Raw genomic sequence first — 22047 nt, 5'->3', positions numbered from 1 at the left:
GTGGTATCTTGTGTCTAACAACAAAAGGGGTTCCAAGCAAATTTTTCTTATTGCAAGGTGATTGATCGATGCAAATTGAAAGGGAAGATTTTTCCAAGTGAAGCTTTCTTATCACAAGGAAAAAAACTATATAGAAGGTGTTTTTGAGACACCGCAAACAAGATAACCAAACAAAGTATAGTGTGTAAGGAAATCCTGCAAAATTTTTTGAAAGAAAACATTTTTCCAAGTGAATATTTCTTATCACAAGACAAACAACTATAAGAAGGTGTTACTGGGATATCATAACAAGGATAACCAAACAAAGCACATTATTCGTAAGGAAATCCTATAACAAGGAAACTAAACAAAGTTGTTATTTGTGAGGGAAACCTACAATATTGAAGTATAAAGAATCAACAAGGATGCCTTATATATGCCGCCCTCCCTACCCCCCACCTCCCCCCTCTTCCCCCCACTTAAGATTTCAACATAACGCTATGTTGATGTCTTGAAGATATCCTCTTAGCAATAATGAACATTAGTCCAAGCTAAAGAGCCATGCCTCTTTTGTAGCAAGAAAGAGATAGTTGTAAGAGAAATATCTTGCAACAAGTGTAAATGGATCCCTTTAAGGGATGCATAGTGAAAGGATGAAGAGATATTTTCCTAAATATTTATACCTCTGAAAAATAGAGGAGATATTTAATAAAGATGGAATCTTTGAAAGGGGAAGGAAACTAAGAATTCCCACCTTCCCTATTTCTAGGAAAAAGTGGATTCTTAGTGAAGGATTGCACACATTCACTAAGGAGAGATTATTAATAAATTGCATACCATTTAAAACAAGGAATAGGTCCTAACCAAGGGACACATATGTACTTGCATGAAGGATAATTCTATGCAAGAAAGGAAATCAAGTTATGAAAGATGCAACTCAACAAAGGAAAAGGAAATCCTTGAAAAGAGAGAATATTGAAACATTATTCTTGCCCCCCAAGCATGGAGACAAGAATAAGAAACGTTATTATGTTGTTATCCAAGTATAATTGCATATAAAATTATACCACCATGAATAACAAAGAGCCCCCAAAGGTAAGCTAGCAATGTCAAATGATGAGGAGCAACATAATAGGCAAAGGAAGTGCTAATGCACTACTTTCAAATTTGGATTGAGAAAAAGCATGGGATCTAGTGTGATATTGTTACAAGCTCTATCACATAAATCTTGGACAAATGCCAATAGATACAATGAAAGAGGCAATACACACCAAAATATTTGCTCTTGTAATTATTGATATATCTTACAAAAGGAAAGTTAATGTTTTTATCTTATTTGAGTCTCCAAAAGATTATTTTTGCTACTTTTTCTTTAATGTGAACATGGATAGGTCTTGTCCCTTAAGGGATATAATAATAAGTATTTGATAAAAGAAATGGCAATGGAGAGGGAGGATTATTCTTATGATATTTATTAAAATTCATTGTGTAAGGACATGTTCAAGGGTCAAAGGGATGAATAGAAGAGAGATGAAGAACCTTTGTAGGAATATTCTCATTTCTATCACCATTTTACATATCCACTTTGTTAAACAGGGAATAAGTATTATCATCATCTAAAGATTCATCTCTTTTCAATATTATGTTAGGAGATAGGTCATGAATAAAATGATAACATCATCTTGCCTTGAGATATGTTGATGATTAACATGGAGAATAAGGAGGATCTAGAGGGATAAATGTACTAAGATTAACACACTTACCTTGTCCCTCTTGCACCAAAGTATCTTTGTGAGAATAGGATAGTTCAATGTTACTCTTCAATGTTGAATCTCCATTGGAGAGAGAATTGATAAGAGTATTGATTCTTTCTTCATGAATAAAATATACTTTAGGAGAGGTACAAGTATGATTCATTTGAATATCATCTTTAAGATTATCAAGGGTTCTATTTTAAACATCTACCTAAGCTTTTATGAAATCCAAATATTTTATCAACTTCTTTAAAAATATCATCATATAGAAACATAAAATATGTATGTAAGCTTTGATAAATGACTTGAATGTAGGAAAAAACTCTGCAACCCTCATAATTCAATACATTAAAGTTGTATAAATGAATGCAAGCAACATGAAGTGAAAGAAGTTGTTATAACTATTTAAAAAATGGGCATGCTTTTTCCATTATTGGCTAAGTCTGTAATGTTTTTGAGTCTGGTATGTTCTTGTTGCTTCAAGATTGTTTCAAGTCCAAATGGGTTTAGGGTTTAGGTTTCAAATCGCTTTAATGACTGATAAAAACCCTTTGGCTTCTGTTTCTGCATTACTTTATTCACTTAAGTAATGGGTCCCTTTGTCGTGAAAATGTTCCCCCCCTTGTAATTTACCTAGGTGGTCCCTTCAAATGTTTTATTTCCTGCTTTTAAATATGCCTTTTTCTAAATGTCTGTCGGGCCTTGTAAGCATCACACAACTTTCTGTTGATCTGACAGTCCGTGTTGATTCGCGACCTAAAAGTGCTCACAATTTATCTATTGCAAAGTAGCGAAAGGTAGAAAGGTGGATCCGACACATAGGTTCGAGCCAAAGTTAAATACCGGTCAAGTCCCATATGATCGAATGGACAGCATGATTTCGTGAGATCAAGATAAACGTGGTTTACTCTTTGCGAAGTGGCGAAAAGGTTTGGCAAGACCCAACAATGAAGACTTTCCCTTCGGTTAAAAGGTGATCAGGTCAGGCCAAGATCGATGGCTCACGTTGTTTCACGACCAAGAGATGCTTGTGGTTTACTCATCGTGAAGTTGCGAAAAGGGTTGGTGGGCCCAAAGGGCAGGCTAAGCACGAACTTAAAAGGCATTCATCTCCGTTTTGATCCAACAGTTCTCGTGATTTCGCGGTCATAAGTTGAATGATGATTAGTGTTCGCGAAGTCACGAAAGACAGGTGGAAGTCACACGTAGGTGTGACGTGGCAAAATAGCTGCTACTTTTGTGGAGCTCGATAGGGACATGTCAAGTGACACATAGTTCTAAAAGTTTGTTAAGGGCCCACCAAGGTGTAACCGGTGGTTATGTGGGAGTAATAAAAGATGGCACGTGGCAGATCCAGAATGGAACCCAAGCGAGTTGCCATGGCTAATGGCTGACTGCCATGTGGTGTGTATTTACTGATGAAAAGGTGGGGTAAGTGATTCCTGGATGCAGGGCCCACTTAAAAGGTATTCATCTCAGGATTGATCCAACGATTCTCGTTGATTCGTGGCCCGAAGATGCCCACAAATTAACCTCTATGAAATGGTGAAAACCGCTAACCATCAGGGTGAGGCATGGTTAGTTAGAAAGATTGACGGTCCTGGTTGGAATTAAAGGTCGGGTGACTTGAGTTAGATCTAATGCTTGGCGTGGCTTCGCAGAGGGGAAGTGCTCGATTGTTAAGTATTGTGAAGTGGCAAAAAGATGGTAGGGCCCAGAACTTAAGCAGAGAGATTAAGCGGAGGTAAAGACAATGCAAGTTCTTGTGATCCAACGGCCAGCATTGCTTCGTGAAAGAAAAGAGCACGAGTTTTATGCTTTGCGAAATAGTGAAAGAGTGGAATAGAGGAAAGATTCAAAGGAATCATGACCCATTGGAGCCAGTTTTGAATTCGATTTGGTGAATTCAATTATGAAAAGAAAGCCGAAGCATGCAGAGTTAATTCCTAAAAAACTTAAATGCCAACTTGTCTTCTGTAGTTCGCATCAACTTGATTGCTAATATCGTTTCATCAAAGTTTGTTGTAGAGTGAATTGGTGCAGAGCAATTTTCTTTAGGTGGATAATCAGGTTTTTTGTGCTTTTCTTGATAACTTTGGTTTATTCTCAAATATTTGTCATGTGAATTACTTTGTTAGAGGTCTGTGCTAGTTGCTGGTGGTGTATTTGCTCATCCAAAATGGCACCTAGAAGAGAATTCACCGGGAAGGTGGACTACCAAGAACAAAATATATGTGATGATTTTTTAGAACAATTAACTATGTCCACCAATGCTGGGGCTAAGATCAAAGAATTAGTGCCCAAACACCCTCGTCTAAAAATTGGAGATGGCTTGTATGATAAGGGTAATTGGTTGAGAGACCCTGAAATAGGAATGTCAGGCTTAGGACTTTTCAAAGTTGGTTTTGGGCAGAGAAATTCTTCTGCCCCTGTGAATGGCATATGGAAACAGGATGTAGGAAAGCTTGTGGTCCTAGGTGTTTTTATGGATACAAACCTGTTAACTTTGATTGCACAGAATTATGACTCTATGGCAAGGTGCATCCGGAACATAAAGGGGTTAGTCCTAAATGAAATCAATGAAGATGAATTCAGAAGAGCTTTCAAACTCAGTGAATCCTCCAATTTGCTAGAGCCTATTGATTTTGAATCATTAGCCCAGATTTACAATGTATAGAGGGATCATCTTAGGAATGGCCCATTAAGAGAGTTCTTTGTGAAGATAGGGGGGTTGACAGTTGTAGGCCCCAACATGATGGAACCATTCTCCCTCAATTTATTCACCCTGAGAGCTATGGGTATGTATTGGGCCTTATGCCAAATCTTTGGGGAAGATGCTGAGAAGAATATGCCAACCCATTATATGCTGATGATTGCCCAAATTTTGAATCCTTCTTTGGCCATTACATTCGATTATGCTTCATACCTTGCTGATGCCATTGATAAAGGGTTAGTAGGAATCAAGAATGGTAAAGTTGACAAGCCATTTGGATGGTATTCTATGTTAATGCACATGTTCCTGTTCAAGGGTGCTGATTACTTTGCAAAGGAGATGGACCTGGTTAAGGTCAAGGATAATGAGGAGATGCCAGTACAATTGTGGAGTACTATTTTATCATGGGATAGAGAGGATGCAAGTTATCTGAACTTTGATAGATGCTTTGCATCTACGATCAGAATCCTCTTATGTAGAGAAAACCCTAGAATCCCTAAAGCTCTTTTGGAATTTATTAGACCTAAGGAGTTTGTAGAGGATATCAAGATTGCTCACAATTGGGGAGACATCTATTTGTACCCTGTGTCTACTATTTTCAGAGTGTTTGGATTTAGAGGCACCCCTTATTTAGTACCCTATCAGGTCCCATTGAAAATAGGGATCGCAAAAGTGCTAAGACAGATTGGAGGGGTGCAGGAAGCTGAATTGACAAACAATGGTAAAGGGACTATTTTCCCAACTATTACCATGGCCCACCATTTTGTAATCACTAAGGGTGGATGGAGATTCTTTGAAGATTTCTTTAAACCATATAGGTTATCAACTGCAGTGTCAAGATGTGCAGACCCTGAGGACTTCTTCAATGGCATGTTTAGGAAAAGAGCAGTGTGTAGAGGTAGGCCTCATCAATTTCAGTTTCCTGAGGATTTGATTAGGAACGAGTTCAGCTTAGATGAGAAGGAACTGAGGAAGGAGAAGTGGGTGGCATATAAGAAAGCCCTTGATTTTATTCATCAATTTGACACTAGCTATGATCCTCTATCTAGCTTCACCCCATTTGAGGAGAAAATAAAGTTTTTGATTCTTTATTTTGAAGATGTAATGCAGAACCTAAAGGAAAAAAGGGAGGCCATAATGCAAAATGATCCTGATAAGGTTAAGATGGTCTTGGCCAAGCCTGCTTTTGCTAAAGCAATCCCGCCAGGTGATTATGCAATGCTCAAGAGACCAAAGTACACTGTAATGATGCCAGTGACAGGTGAGCCTTCCTCTTCAAAAGGGAAAAGGAAAATTGAAGATATTGTAGACATTCAAGATTCCCCTAAGAGGCAAAAAGTGGGAAAAGAAATTGAAACTGATGAGCCTCAATATTCCCCATCTCAGTTTCCTATCCACATTGGAGATGAACAAGTTGTGGCTGAACAATTATTGTAGTTAGGGAGTCTTGGTGAGATTGCCTATACTTATGTGGAAACCCAAGAAGGGATGCCTGAAGAGCCACCAAATGCTGAAATGGATTTAACTGATGGTGAGTTAAAGGGCCAAGAATTGGACCTTACTGTTAAGCAAGCTAGTGAAGAATTCCTAGCTGATAGCAACTTCATCACATCAGGAGCTTTTCTACAATTTCTTTGGAAACAAAACATTGATCAATTCAAGATCAGATGTGAGAAATGGGTAAATGAGTAGCCTCTCAAAGATGCAGCCCAAGTAGAAGAAGAAGTTAAGTAAGAAATGATGGAGGAGTTCAAAGCAATCACCCCTGAGAAAGGGAGAGATATGTTGGATAAATTTGGTGTGTTAATTCTCCCTGAATGGGACATAGCTGATGCATTGATCCTTGATGCAGTAAGAAAGGAAACAAAGCCAATGGAAGGTGTGACCTTCAACAAGGATAATGCTGCTCTTGTCCTATGGTCATTAAAGAAAGATGAGAATAGGAGGAAGAAAAATACCTTAGATTCTAGCCTCTTTGGAGGAATGATTGTCAAGAGGGTTCAAGACATAGGAGTGGTGGAGGCAGCTAGTATTGTTTTAGAGATTGCAAAGTTTAATGTGGCAATAGTAGAGAAAGAAGCCCAAGAAAAGGCTACTCTCCAATTGAAGTTGGAGACTATTTTAAAAGCTTATAATGAAGCTAAGGAAGGAATAGCAAATAGGGACAACATCATCACTAAGCTCCAGAGCCAATTGGCAAGTCAACATCATCAAGGTGAGCCTTCAACATTGACGATCGCTTCCTCTCCAGCAAGACCCCCACCTACTAGTCCAATTATAGAATTCCCTCCTTCTCCTATGCCTTCTGGTTTCCAACCGGCTGAGACTTATCAACATGAAATGGAAAAGTTGCAATAGGCCCAGGCCTTATTTGCAAGCAAGTATGAGGAGAAGATAAAGGCAACAATTTCAAGCTTTGCTGACACTGTTGATGCCCTACAGTATATCTCAATATGAAAAGAATTTTGGATACTCTTAATGAGTTGAATGAGGATAAGGCTATTTTAGAGCCTATTATGAATAAATGGTTTCCCAAGGAAGTGGACTTAGAACTAATGTGTGCATCATATGATGGGGTAGGGGCTGATGTCACTATCAAGTCTACATGTAAGTTGGCAAAAGGATTGACAAAGTTGGCTGAAGGAAGGGCTAATGTGAAAAGAAAAGATAATTTGTATCGGAAAGAATATACCGAGCATAAATTTGGATTGTTCCCTGAAGGTTTTGTCAACCAAAATCAGTTAAAGGATAAACATGCATGACTAGATGAGTTAGGGGCTAATTTATCCTTAAGGGTAAATGAGGTAATCAATAAAGATGACACCTCTTTGTTTGTTAAAACAATTGAGGAAATAGAGAATATCAAATCTCATTATGGGTTTTTGGATTCAAAGGTAAGGAAAGTGAGGAACACCTGGAAAAAGTTGTTAAAGTTGAATAAAGAAATTATTGGCCACGCATGGCCTAATGATGATGTTTTCCAAGGATGGTCCCAAAAGTATGCGGTGGCCGATGTGGAGGTTCAAGAAGAAGATGCTCCAGAACAGTTAGAACATGTTCCAGAATAGTTAGAAGGCGATCCTGAATAGTTAGAGGATATTGAGAAGGAGCCACTAACTGAAGAAGTCGTTGAAGCAGAAAAGGACATGTAACTGCTTCTTGAGTAAAGTAGTATTTGGTAACAAACTTTTTGAATGGATGGTCCGAAGCTTGTTTGCATCCATGATTATATAAATGGATACCAGGACCAATGTAAGGGGATCACAAGGAATTGTAAAGAAATGCTGCAAAAATTAATTTGAGCTCTTTTTTCCAAGTGTCATGAAGAACATCCGAATGTTTTTGTAATATTTTTTGAGATAATATCAATATACAGACCATCAACTTTGATCCTAGAATTTGTGTTGTCTTCAAATGTGTTTGCAAATATTTACTATTTTCGATTTGAATAATCTAGGGTTATTCATTTGAATGTGGGTTGTAAGGCAATTTTAAATAGGGGAGTTTCCTAGCTTTTCTCTTCAGGAGGGAAATTAAATATGCATGATGCATTTCTATCAGTAAATTCTTTGTTGAAGACTTTGAATTTGATAAATGCAATCTAGTTTTGCTAAGGGTTAATTCTTACATATGTTAGGCATATGTGGGGTTTTATAGAAGTCAAGGTGATGAGATGTGTGGGGATATTTGATTGTGGGAGTATTGTAGAAACCTAGATGACTCTGTGGCCCAGATAAGGCACTGATATCTATTGTAGTTTTCTTTTGCATATCTTGTAGGTCGATATTGAACATGAATTTAAGTTTTATTTCTCTGTTTCAGTCAGTTTTAAGGCGATGAAATCCACTGGTTTTTGGGACAATGGTTACTGTGGGTTTTGTTTAAAAGTGTGAAAGAATTCACCTAGGGTATACCCACCTGAACTTTTTATAAGTTCGAAGTGTAGAAGGTCATAAAACCTTGTCATATGTTGCTCTAAAGTTTTCCTTCTCTTTGATTTCTCTTCTGTAGACAAAGTTTATTATTTTATTACTAGGGATGTTAGAGGGAATCAAAATTTGAGAACAACAAAAGTTATTATCCAGCACATGATTTTGATAAAAATAGATAACGAGTAATGTGATCACATATGAAATAGAAAACCAAACAGATATTATGAATTTCATTATGAGAAATTAGATATGAAAACACCAAATTATAAATATGCAAGACGTTAAAAGTTTCGCGTTCACCAAAATGTAACAAGGTGAAAATAGGTATTCAGTAGTTTAGCTATGTAAACAAGGAATGGGCCTATTTCCACAACTAATTACATTAGAGGGAGGTGAATTCAATAGATTCAACCCCAAAGAGTGAATGTTGATTGACTTTTGTTTGTCCCTTTGTTTGAGTTGAAAATGAGCTCAGTGTAAGATCAAGGGCTAATGATGTAAAATTAACATAAATCAACTTGCATAAGTAATTTCATATTTGATATGCAAACATGTGTATACATTTGGAATAAGGAAGTTGAGAAGAACACGTGTCTAAAATATTTGCTTGAAAGTATGAAACAATGGTGGCCTAAGAGACCTTATCCTCAAAGTGTTAGATGCAGACAACAAATGTCTTTCCAGGATCAAAATATAGAAGTTTTGTCAAAAATTTATTAAACATAGGTGCGTGGGTCGACCTTGTCCTCCACTTTTCACCTCTACAAGAGCTAGATCTAATTGCCTCTGCCTGCTCTTCTTGAATGTGTAATTGAATCTTCAGATCCTGCCACCTACACATGCACAAGAGATAAATAGTGTTGTGGATAGAATTTTGCCTAGATCAAACCTCGCGTTTGGAATTAACCCTTGAATTAAATTGAAAATGGTTAAGTAAAATGTTGGATGTTTTACCTCAAGCTTGCCGAAGTTGATGATGCAATTCTCTTTGAATGTAATCACAAGTGTTGATGCATTAACATTACATGAGATTAGAAGACATAAATGACTCAATCAAACACATGCTTGCATGAAGAATGATGTAATTTGGTGGTAATTTGATGCTCCATAATGTCTAGATCTCAAAGAATGCTTTAAGGATATGGTGGGATGAAGTGTCACCTTGATGCTCAATGAATGCTTTATGAATGCATTGTGAATGTATGTGGATGATAGATGTTTGTGATATGAAAATGAATGGAAAGAATGCTTTTATATAGGGTTCCTAAATTATTTCATTAATTATGTTGACCTCCTATTGTCAAATTAAGGCATCATGATCAAGAATCAACTAGCAAGAAGTGAACATTATTATATTTAATTTTGGGCCTAGTTTTGGGAGACATGAATGCCCATGCCACCCTTCTCTAGGACAAGGGTGTCCCAAACACCCTTGTCCACCCAAACACAAGGTGAACATGCCAAGAATAAGATGCACATATCTTGAGATAGGGTTCAAACCACCACGTAGATAGATGATATTACCTTTAAGGAAAAAAATGACATAAATGGGCTTGGATAAGAGCTAAGATGGAATATTGTAAGGTAGGGGCACAAAAAGTGGTGTAAATTGTACAAGGTTACAATTTATAATGCTATATATATAATTAATAATTTAACATAGATTCTGTTATTAATAATTATTAATATATTAGTCCAAGGAAAAATGATTTGCAACAAAAAAACCCCAAACAATCCTACACTACAAGGTTTTTGGAGGAATAAGTAAAAAGATAGGCAAAAGCAACAATATAGATATGGAGGAGGCTCTAATAGATGTAAATCACAACACCAATTCTAGAGAGGAACACACATCATGAGGAAAACCAAATCTTGGGCCATTTATATTAAGCAAGATCTGGATCCAAAAGAACTCAAATGGTAAGTTGTAAAGAAGTTGCTCTAAATTCAAGTGATGTTTCTATTTATGTTGCATGCCTCAGGGAACACACTTTTTTCCTCAAATGTGTTGGAGAATGGTCCATAAAAGTAAGACTAAAGAAATGACAATCAAAATCTTGTGGATAAGGGATAAAGATTAAATTCTTGGCTATGAGATTCTATCTGGTTAAGTGTCCCAATGAAGAGAAGAAGAAGGAGATTCTTAGCTAGGAACCTTTCATGATGGATGGGTTAGGTTTTTATATAGCTAATGGAGACCAAATTTTAACCTTATGAAGTAGGAGGTTGGGAAAACCCTAATGTGAGATTTTATAATCTGCCCTTTCAATATTAGAATGAAGCTTCCTACAAACCCTTAGCAATTATTTGAGTTCCTTCATCAAAGTGGATGAGTGGTTTTTTTATGGATACTTTAACATGTGCAATATAAATGTATTGTAATCAATCTTAAATTGACCCCAATGGAAGAACTAAAGATCATGATAGAGTAGGGTATTTGGATATAAAATGTGGAACTAGGATAAGCTTAGATATTTAGTAAAAGGTATCTAGGAAGTGGGAACTTGATGGCAAACTACAAATTGCAAAAGGATTGCTCAATGATAAAAATTAAAACTCAAGAGGAAGAAAACAAGCTTTCTTCCGTCAAAGACATGGTGAATATGATTGATAAGAGAGGTACAAGTCCTTTGAAGGATATATCATATGTTGAGCCTAGCAAAATAACCACCCACAACCAAGTAACTCAAGATCTAATAAGAGACAAAATCATAGTCCCTATAGACGCACAAAAATAAAAGAAATAATCTCAAGTGAGAAAGGATAACCCAACACTAATAATAAATTAACAAACAAAAGGATGGGTAGGGCGCTCCTTAACTCAGATTATTATGTAAATAGATAAGAATTTTAGTTCCTTCGATGTCTCATGCTACTTCTCTAGAATTACTAATGAAAATAGGGGTATAAAAGAAAAAATGAATGTGGAAGATATGTTGGAATGATGGATGAATTGATTGTGTGTTGCATTAATGTTTTGTCATTGATGTCAACACTGGCTGATATGGATAGTTACCGGTAGACAAAGTTTTTGGTTACTGGTAGAAGATCTAGTTTTACCAATAGAAGAGATTATCTGTTGACACTTCTGGCATGTTTGGATCAGTGAAGTATATTGGATTTCATGAGTTATATGCTCCATGAGCATGTTTTGGTCTGTTGGTATTGGCTTGGTAATTGGATGTTATCATACACTTTGGTAAACCCTTATCGGCACTGGTTTAAGGCTTTACCGACAGAAATTTCATTGATGAATCATGACAGGATGCACAATTGGTGTTGGTGCAACTTCTTTGAGGATTTCAAGATGCTGAAGATATTCGTTGATCATGCTTCAATTGCTTAAGACATTGCTTTGGCATGGTGGACCCATAATAGATCTGGTACCTATGCAGGTTCTGGACCGGTATCATGCTAGCGTGTAATCTATATGTTACCTGGATGATTCAAGATGATTTATTGATGTGTTGCTATTATTTTGGTCTTAAGCCAACATGACATATCATTGTAAATGGAATTATGTAATGATATTATTGTAATATCTTTAGGTGGCCGACCTAATTGGTTTAGGCCTTAGGGTTTGTATAAATAAGAGATAGAAACTCTTTGTAAAATATCATGGTTATTGGAAAGGTCATGGTCAAGGAATATAATGTGTGATGTAATGCCCTGCCAGGAAACCCCGAAGGGATTAAGCCATAACACAAGAATAGAGTGCAATAATTTTATTTTTTTAAAGTTACACAACATCAAGATACAACAAGATATCAAAGATTCAAATTACATAGCGGAAGACAACAACTAACACCTAAAGAGTTTCCCAACGTAATTACTTAATTATACATTTAACTTAACTCACACTAATAAATCTAATAAGCTGATTATCTTAAAAATGAGATAATTCTTAAACAAGGATAATTTCTTTCAGAAAATGAAAATATAAATCACATGCTAATGTTTATCCATTATGATTCATTCATACCTTACATTCAAGTTTTTCACTAAAATATAAGCCATGAATCTAATATTCTAACATAGAAGAATTTCATCATAAACTTATGAGATATTTCCATGCACACTTAATTTCCTTAACAACAACCGAATATATTCCATTACTCTAAGCTACATTCTTTCACGATCCAATTTGCTACATTTTAAAAGATGATTGCAAACATGCATTTACAATTAATTCCATCTTATCCACTTATACATTCTAACATATGCCATTCATACACGATAAAACTGAAAAAGGAAACATAAGAGAATAAGCATCACATAACACCAAAATGATCTCGAAGTTCACCCCTAGAGGGCTACATCTCCGGGTCTGCTCAACTGCAAGACCCCTCTGATAATTAATAAAGTTAAGAATACATGAATTTCTCATAATTTACAATCCTGCCATCAAGGTGAAACATAAACAATATACAAATGACCACATCAGTCAATAAATACATAAACGATCCCTGAAAAGGAAAGGATCTAGTTGAACATAATCGAAGCTAATACAAAGGTCCAATTGAGCATCCACAAAACAGAGTCATCACCACCCAAGGTCTAACATGAAACCAGGTACTCACAAGGGCATAGACAATAGGATGACCCACAAATGTGCTCCTACAAGGACAATATAACAACATACTAGCGAATGTAGGGACAAGTGTCATCACACAAACTGGTATGGTTACCATGGCAGGTCTCCATAGGTTCCGGCCCCATACACTAGGATACCCTGGCAACCTAATCCGAACCTCCGGTCCATCCAAGCCTCATGTGGACCCACACATCCTCTCGTGAAGACAAGGATGATGGTTTGCCATTTCAGGCCTTCTCACAACATGTTGAGTCGGTGTTAGCACTCATCCCATGTGCGAGGCACAATTATTTTACTTAGAGATTAACATTCTGATCTACTGTTAGGTTATCACTTATTAGACTCACTTTTGATGGGTTACCCAGTAGCCACTTTGGGCGTGACCCCCAATTGAAAGCCACTTTCCCATACAACACTAGACTATACTCAAGCGACCTTAGAAACCAAGGAATACACATGATCAAGCAAATGGAGTTCAAAAAGGAGGGAACAACCATTTGGTCAAACACAACTCAAAAGAGGTACACTTACTAACGGTGCTCTAACCAGAGACCTGATCAACTATGGTCAACCACAAATCATCATTCGACACCCACATAAAGGATATGACCAACTACAACACCACCACAATACAACAGTCAACTTGAGACTGAGGACAAAAAGAGGTACCCAAATCAATCCAAACGACAGGGTCCAATCAAACAAAGCAAGGCTTGCCATTACTTAAGCAAAAGCGAATACATAAATTAAACTCACATAGGCAATAACTAGAAGGGACAACATTTTCCCATATTGATTTAAACAAAGAAAGTCAATCAAGTTTTCTAAAATACACTAATAGGAAATCATCACTGCAAAGTGAATACAATACCACAATTTGCAATAGTACCATTGTCTATTTCTCTAACAAAGGAAAAATATAATTAAACCATCTATTTTACTAAATGAGAATATCAGTAACTTAACAATTTTATTTCAAATGATACTTAATTAAATTTCCAATTATACCAATAGCATGTCGTTAAAATTCATAATGTCCAATGATAAAATATTCATTTCTAACATTTCTAGATAGCCTATAACATTAAAATATTAAAATAATATATACTCCTGAATAATGTGTATTTTATCTCAATTTTTTTTTTTCCAATATAAACAATATTCTATCTTTTTCCAAAAAGATGCTTCCCTAATATTACAGGTCCAAAAGGATTAAATATTAATTCATATATATATTTATTAACTCGTGGTTAATAAAATATACACAATTAATAATTAATAATGCATAATAATCCAACTAAATATTAAATAATATATATATATAAATTTTTCATTAATAAAATATATATTATTGATAATTTAATAATGTACAACTTTCACATTAAATATTAATTAACATATATATATTTATTTCCATTAATAAATATATATTAATATTAATTAATAATTAATTAAAAACTTTATTAAAAAAAATACTTTTAAATTAATAAATTTATTTATTTATTTATTTTTAACAAAAAAAAATTAAAAAATAATAATAATAATAATAAAAATATACAGAAAGGGGCGACGAGGGCCGGGCCCACCTCCCTTATGCGGGGGTTGCTCGGCCAAACCTAGCCATGGGGCGGCGCCACCGCAGCGGTTGCAGGCCCCGCAGCGCCCACGCAGTGGACGTGGGGACCCTGTGACCACCGCGGGAGTCGCTGCTCCTTGTGGCCACCGTGGTGGTTGTAGATCACCATCGGCTGCAGCCCGCGCAGGGGGAGGAGGCGCGGGTAGAGCTCTGGTCCGCGCCCTCCAACCCCAAAACATAATATTTTTTTTCTCCAATAAAAATTTTGATATATTTTTAAAAAACAATTTCGATTTGGTAAAAATACATATTTTTGTTTTATGATTTTCTCTTTTTCAAAAACACAAACCCCCATTTTGTTTAACATAGTCTCATAATGAGACTTAAAATAAAATTTTCCAGCATGATAGAGGTTTCTAAACTTGAAAGAATTTGTTGGAATAACCATCCAAATAAATAATCTTTTTGGGCATAAGGAAGCTCATTTTTCATACAAGAAACAAGCAAGCAGCCAATCTTAACCAATTTCCACACTAGTTCTTAATCTTTGGGCAATCAATGGAGGATTTGAAACCAAAAATTGCATGAAGAACATTCAAGCCCTTTTTTTTTTTGAATTTAAACAATAACTAAATTGATAAACAAAATTCCTACCTCAATAAGCATTCTTGGAAAAGATTTGATGGAGAGCCCCCAAACCTACAGCTCAAGAAATTCTTCTCCTTCCAAAATCCCCAAATTTTCCATCCAAAATATTTTTCCAAAAATATATTTTTTTCCCAAAAAATACAATCCCCCATATTTTCCAAAAGTCTAGGTTAAATGGGAGAAGTTTGACCAAAATTTTATTTTTGGAATTAAAATATTTTATTTAAAATAATTCCTCAAAAATTATTATTTTCCAACTATATCAATAAATTAAATTTGCTTTTCAATTAAAAATTGATTTTTCCAAATAACTGAATTTAACTTTTCTATTTCCAAAATGCCAAGAAGATAAAATTAGTTCTATTTCAATTAAAATTAAATCTTTCTTTTCATAGGCATAAACAAAATACATTTAATATTTAAATTTAACCATTTAATTGAACTTGCTCCCAATTTAAATCGAGCAATTCAAATTAATGATAAATCACATAAAGAAATCCTGTTTAAATTAGTTCATTAATCTTTAATGCACAAACACATATTTAATCGAATTAAATACTAAGGACTAATTACTCAATTTAACCATACACACAACACACGCAACCCAAGAAGCCAAATGGACAGACAACTCGCAAACCCAACCAAAAGGGAATACCGATGACGACTGACGATGCTCACTTGAAAATGACTATGGTCAAACTAGGGTCTTACGACCACCTAATCCAACTCTAAGGATTAAAGAGGTACACTCAAACCTGCAAATTCAGGTGGAGATAAACCTCGCACCCTTGCGACACTGTACCTGAAATCTCCTGCAACCAAGAGTCATACATGCATACATATATAAACTTAATGAAAGCGTTAGCTCAAGATAATAACACAAAATAGGAGAATTAATAACTTGTATACGAATTGGTACGAAAACCACTTCAACAACTATGCACTAAATCAAAACATCCGACTATAATCATTATATTAAAATAAACTAACCAAGTTCAAACTGAGATTAGAAATTGATTAGGGCAGGGGTACTACATTCTTCACCCCTAGGTACCGATTTACTCTTGGAAGTCGTAAGGCTAGATGGAGAACATGTCACACACATAAGCCCTGAAACTCATTCAACAAATATTAAATTGCACATAGGAATCTTTCTATAAATAAATGAAACATTATTGCAAAATCCTTTACGAATGCCATTACCCATTGGCAAGGTACATCTAAAAACCATACACTTCTTAAAATATTCCAGGAATCATCAATAATTGTAGCAGAGAAACAAGAATTTTCTCCCTTTCATTACACCAAATTAATGCATTACAAAGAGGTAAACAACAATTACCACACTCATCTACCAAATATGACAAGAAAACATGCCATCATGATCAATTTCCTTTACCAATACATCTTTTCATAAAACTTTATTGTATAGAACTAGCTTCAAAATTCAAATTCTACAACCAAGTTAACTTCCATGAAATAAGAGCAACGTAAATAACTCAATTGTTTACACTTGCCAGGCATAAGAAAACCTTTCCAAAGACTATGTCCCATAACATAGTGACAAGTTAACACAATTTACTCCATGATACAAATAATAACCATCCACAAACTACAATGCATAACTAAAAAGGCCACATGTGAGCATGTCTAATGCTCGGTCAAAAATAACATGCACGATCAGCATCTCTATGCCTGATCTCATAACAACAATATGATCATAAATATCCAATATCTTACTCAAAGGCTTGATGGTGCTAGGGCACACCATAGCGGTGCTACCTTCCATACAAGACCTTTGTGAACATCCCTTGTTGAGTAAGGTGGTTACCCTCCAAGAGATAGTCACCACACATAGGTAGGTAGTGGATCCTAGCTGTGTCAAAGCCTCACATACCCCCATCCTCAAGGTTCCTTATGTCTACTTCCTCGTACACACTCTACCAAGACCATCTCATACATCCTTGGAGAGGGATTTCACATTTCAACACAAGACCGACATACGAAAACAATAAGGATAAACCAGTTTAGCCACCAAAGTATAGATGAATAAAGGTAATAAATAATCAATTCCAACAGTAAGGCAATAAAATAATCCGGAATTGCAACACCAAATCAAAAGTGCAAAAGATCACAAGATCATGGCTAAACCTTCAAAGTCAAAGTAAAATAAATTGCTGGTCCCCAAAGAAATATAAAGAATATCACAACTACACATAACATCACTATGTGACTAGCATCTAGCCACCAACAAGGAAGGAAGGAACAATCGTCTAGCTATTGCAGTAGGTCATCATGTGGTGCAACATAGCCACACTACCCACATGGCATGGCAGTGTGCACCTCGATATCACCCCGCATCATGTCATCACGCGGCATGGCAATACCCCAAGCGGAGAAGGCACACAATGGACATATCCCGCATGGTAGTGCACCTCGCAGAAACAAGCATGCGCAGGTCACGTCATGCATAGCGACGTATGTATAAGGATACTCATCGTAAGCCAGAGGTATACATGACTAAGGTCCACCCACATGCCCACCAACATGTACTAACTGGAAGCTCATGTGGATAAACCTACCTTTCATGAAGACAAGGCAAAGGATCCTCCAAAATACACCATCACTATGCTCAAGAAATGCCATCAAAATACTCAAATAAAGGAAAGGAATAGGCTGCCACACATAAACCTATAAATAGATTCATCAAAAGGGAAAGTATTGAGTACACCTTTGATACAGTTTTATAGTATAACTATATCATTCCTCAAAATAGAGAAGCTAAAGTCGCTTCGCACCGACATTATTCATACACCAATCCATACTATTCAAGGAATGGTGACTTCAAATACTACCCCTTAACATACTGATTTACCCACAACTTGAGGTTTGGTACTCAGTAGGGAAACAAATAAGCAACATCACATAAATAGTATGGTTTCCCATACTCATAAGCAACATATCCTCCATGGTTGATTACTTCACCAACCCATGGGCACAAATAATAAGTACTGGTTTCTTACAATACACATGAATACACCAACACTGGTTTAGTCACATTTACGGGGAGTACTTTTCAGTACGCTATCATCTACTCAAGGAAGATTTTATTAATGCTTCCCACATGAATAACCGAATCAAGTTTACTCTAGATTTAGGTACTGAAATTATTAACCATTCACAATTACATAAGGAATAACATCATTCCTATATCTTTCTCGAATTCCACTAAGCATACGAATTCACATTACTGACTATGCAAATTTATTTTCCAAAGAGGGCCTTCATCTTTCAATATGAAGCCAAAATGCAATAGTACAATTTCACATGTTTTATAAACATTCTATTTAAATCAATGCATTCTTCATAGCATTTCTAAAAATCTTATAATATAGTCAACGAGAAGGGAAAGAGAGTTTGATAACCAAACTATTTCCTACAAAGACACAAGATCAACAAGATCACACTATAAGCTAAAATTTCTCACTATAAGTCTATCATTTCAATTGCACGGTTTTCATTTCGCTATCATTTTAGAAGGATGCCAAATAGCCTAACATGACGTTTCCAATAATTATGGTTGCAACAAAATGTTCTAGTTTTCCAAAAAAACATAGAGATCAAAACAAACAATCTTTTCGACAATACAGACACATCATAATTTTGCAACCTATCATTGAAAATCAAGTTCGATAAAAAAGTAAGCGATGAGCTATCAACAAAATAATACATATCAATGCATGCACATCAAACAAGCTTTTCATTTGCACTTTCTGAACATAATAAGGTAATTACATATACCCAAAAGCAAGTTCAATGGAGCATTATTAAAATAGATCCTCAATCGAACTGGTTTAATGAAAAACATAAAACAATCTTTCGTGGAACACATTAATACACTCTCGAAGCTACTATAACATGTTCCCTTTGTATACTTATTTTACAAACAAAGCAGTTTCACATAACAACTATCCGCATATTAATGCACATTACATAAGATAGAAATTAATTATGTTACTCCTACATTACACATGGAGAATTCTTTAATGTAAACATGTAGTTTTCTCCCAATAACCAATATGAACTTTCAAACTCAAAGCCCTTTTATTATCTAAAACATAGAAGAGTCATAGGGTTCACACAAGGGTTCAAGAAGTCACAACCTTTCTCTTGCAAATAGAAACCTCATATAAGAGATAATTACACATATCCCAAACATTTTAATTTCTAGAGAGAGAGAGGAGGAAGGGTGATAATCATTCAATTTGCTACAAAATAAGCATTCAATATCTACCATACTAGTCCTTCAAGTGGACATCACTAAGCTAGATCATAATCTTAAACAAGCACATTTCGTACTTTCAGATTCTAGACAAGCACTGACCAACCCAAATGGATTATTCTAAAGAGTACAACAATCAATGAGGAAGGTACATATGACTCTCTTTCAAAATATGAGTAATCGTAGACTAAGACATCAATAAACAAACAAAGCACATATAATCACTCCAAAGCATCAACATCAAGAAGGTGACACAAGGTGTGAACACACGCATTACACACAAGTTAAGGTCTGCTCAATCACTCACATACAAAGAGGAGGACAAGCATACACATAAGGTCGATACACCTCACACCAACTAAGGGTACACACGACACCAGAGATCCCAATGTTTGCAACATGCGCTCTGATACCAAATGTAATGCCCCACCAGGAAACCTTGAAGGGATTAAGCCATAACACAAGAATAGAGTGCAATAATTTTTTTTTTTAAAGTTACACAATATTAAGATACAACAAGATATCAAAGATTCAGATTACATAGCGGAAGACAACAACTAACACCTAAAAAGTTTCCCAACGTGATTACTTAATTACACATTTAACTTAACTCACACTAATAATATCTTAAAAGCGAGATAATTCTTAAACAAGGATAATTTCTTTCAGAATATGAAAATATAAATCACATGCTAATGTTTATCCATTATGATTCATTCATACCTTACATTCAAGATTTTCATTAAAATATAAGCCATGCATCTAATATTCTAACACAAGAATTTCATCATAAACTTATGAGATATTTCCATGCATACTTAATTTCCTTAACAACAACTGAATATTTCCATTACTCTAAGCTACATTCTTTCACGATCCAATTTACTGTATTTTAAAAGATGATTGCATACATGCATTTACAATTAATTCCATCTTATCCACTTATACATTCTAACATATGCCATTCATACATGATAAAACTGAAAAAGGAAACATAAGAGAATAAGCATCACATAACACCAAAATGATCTCGGAGTTCACCCCTAGAGGGCTACATCTCCGGGTCTGCTCAACTGCAAGACCCCTCTGATAATTAATAAAGTTAAGAATACATGAGGTTCTCATAATTTACAATCCTGCCATCAAGGCGAAACATAAACAATATACAAATGACCACATCGGTCAATAAATACATAAACGATCCCTGAAAAGGAAAGGATCCAGCTGAACATAATCGAAGCTAATACAAAGGTCCAATTGAGCATCCACAAAATAGAGTCATCACCACCCAAGGTCTAACATGAAACCAGGTACTCACACGGGCATAGACAATAGGACGACTCACAAATGTGCTCCTATCAAGACAATACAACAACATACTAGCAAATGTAGGGACAAGTGTCATCACACAACCTGGAATGGTTACCATGACAGGTCTCCATAGGTTCCGACCCCATACACTGGGATACCCTAGCAACCTAATCTGAACCTCCAGCCCATCCAAGCCTCATGTGGACCCACACATCCTCTTGTGAAGACAAGGATGATGGTTTGCCATTTTAGGCCTTCTCTCAACATGTCGAGTCGATGTTAGCACTCGTCCCATGTGTGAGGCACAATCATTTTACTTAGAGATTAACATTCTAATCTGCTGTTAGGTTATCACTTATTAGACTCACTTTCGATGGGTTACCCAGCAGCCACTTTGGGCGCGACCTCCAATCGAAAGCCAATTTCCCATACAACACTAGACTATACTCAAGCGACCTCAGAAACCAAGGAATACACATGGTCAAGCAAACAAAGTTCAAAAAGGAGGGAACAACCATTTGGTCAAACACAACTCAAAAGAGGTACACTTACTGATGGTGCTCTAACCAGAGACTTGACCAACTATGGTCAACCATGAATCATCATTCAACACCCACATAAAGGATATGACCAACTATGACACGACCACAATACAATAGTCAACTCGAGACCGAGGACAGAAAGAGGTACTCAAATCAATCCATATGATAGGGTCCAATCAAACAAAGCAAGGCTTGCCATTACTTAAGCAAAAGTGAATACAAAAATTAAACTCGCATAGGCAATAACCAGAAGGGACAACATTTTCCCATATTGATTTAAACAAAGAAAGTTGATCAAGTTTTCTAAAATACACTAACAGGAAATCATCATTGCAAGGTGAATACAATACCACAATTTGCAATAGTACCATTGTCTATTTCTCTAACAAAGTAAAAATATAATTAAACCATCTATTTTACTAAATGAGAATATCGGTAACTTAACAATTTTATTTCAAATGATACTTAATTAAATTTCCAATTATACCAATAGCATGTCGTTAAAATTCATAATGTCCAATGATAAAATATTCATTTCTAACATTTCCAAATGACCTATAACATTAAAATCTTCAAATAATATATACTCCTGAATAATGTATATTTTATCTCGAATTTTTTTTTTCCAATATAAACAATATTCTATCTTTTTCCAAAAAGATGCTTCCCTAATATTACAGGTCCAAAAGGATTAAATATTAATTCATATATATTTA

This window comes from Cryptomeria japonica, chromosome 2 (genome assembly GCF_030272615.1).
Source record: "Cryptomeria japonica chromosome 2, Sugi_1.0, whole genome shotgun sequence".
In the NCBI taxonomy this organism is placed as follows: domain Eukaryota; kingdom Viridiplantae; phylum Streptophyta; class Pinopsida; order Cupressales; family Cupressaceae; genus Cryptomeria; species Cryptomeria japonica.
The sequence above is the reverse complement of the archived record's forward strand: the minus strand, read 5'-3'. Positions refer to the sequence as shown.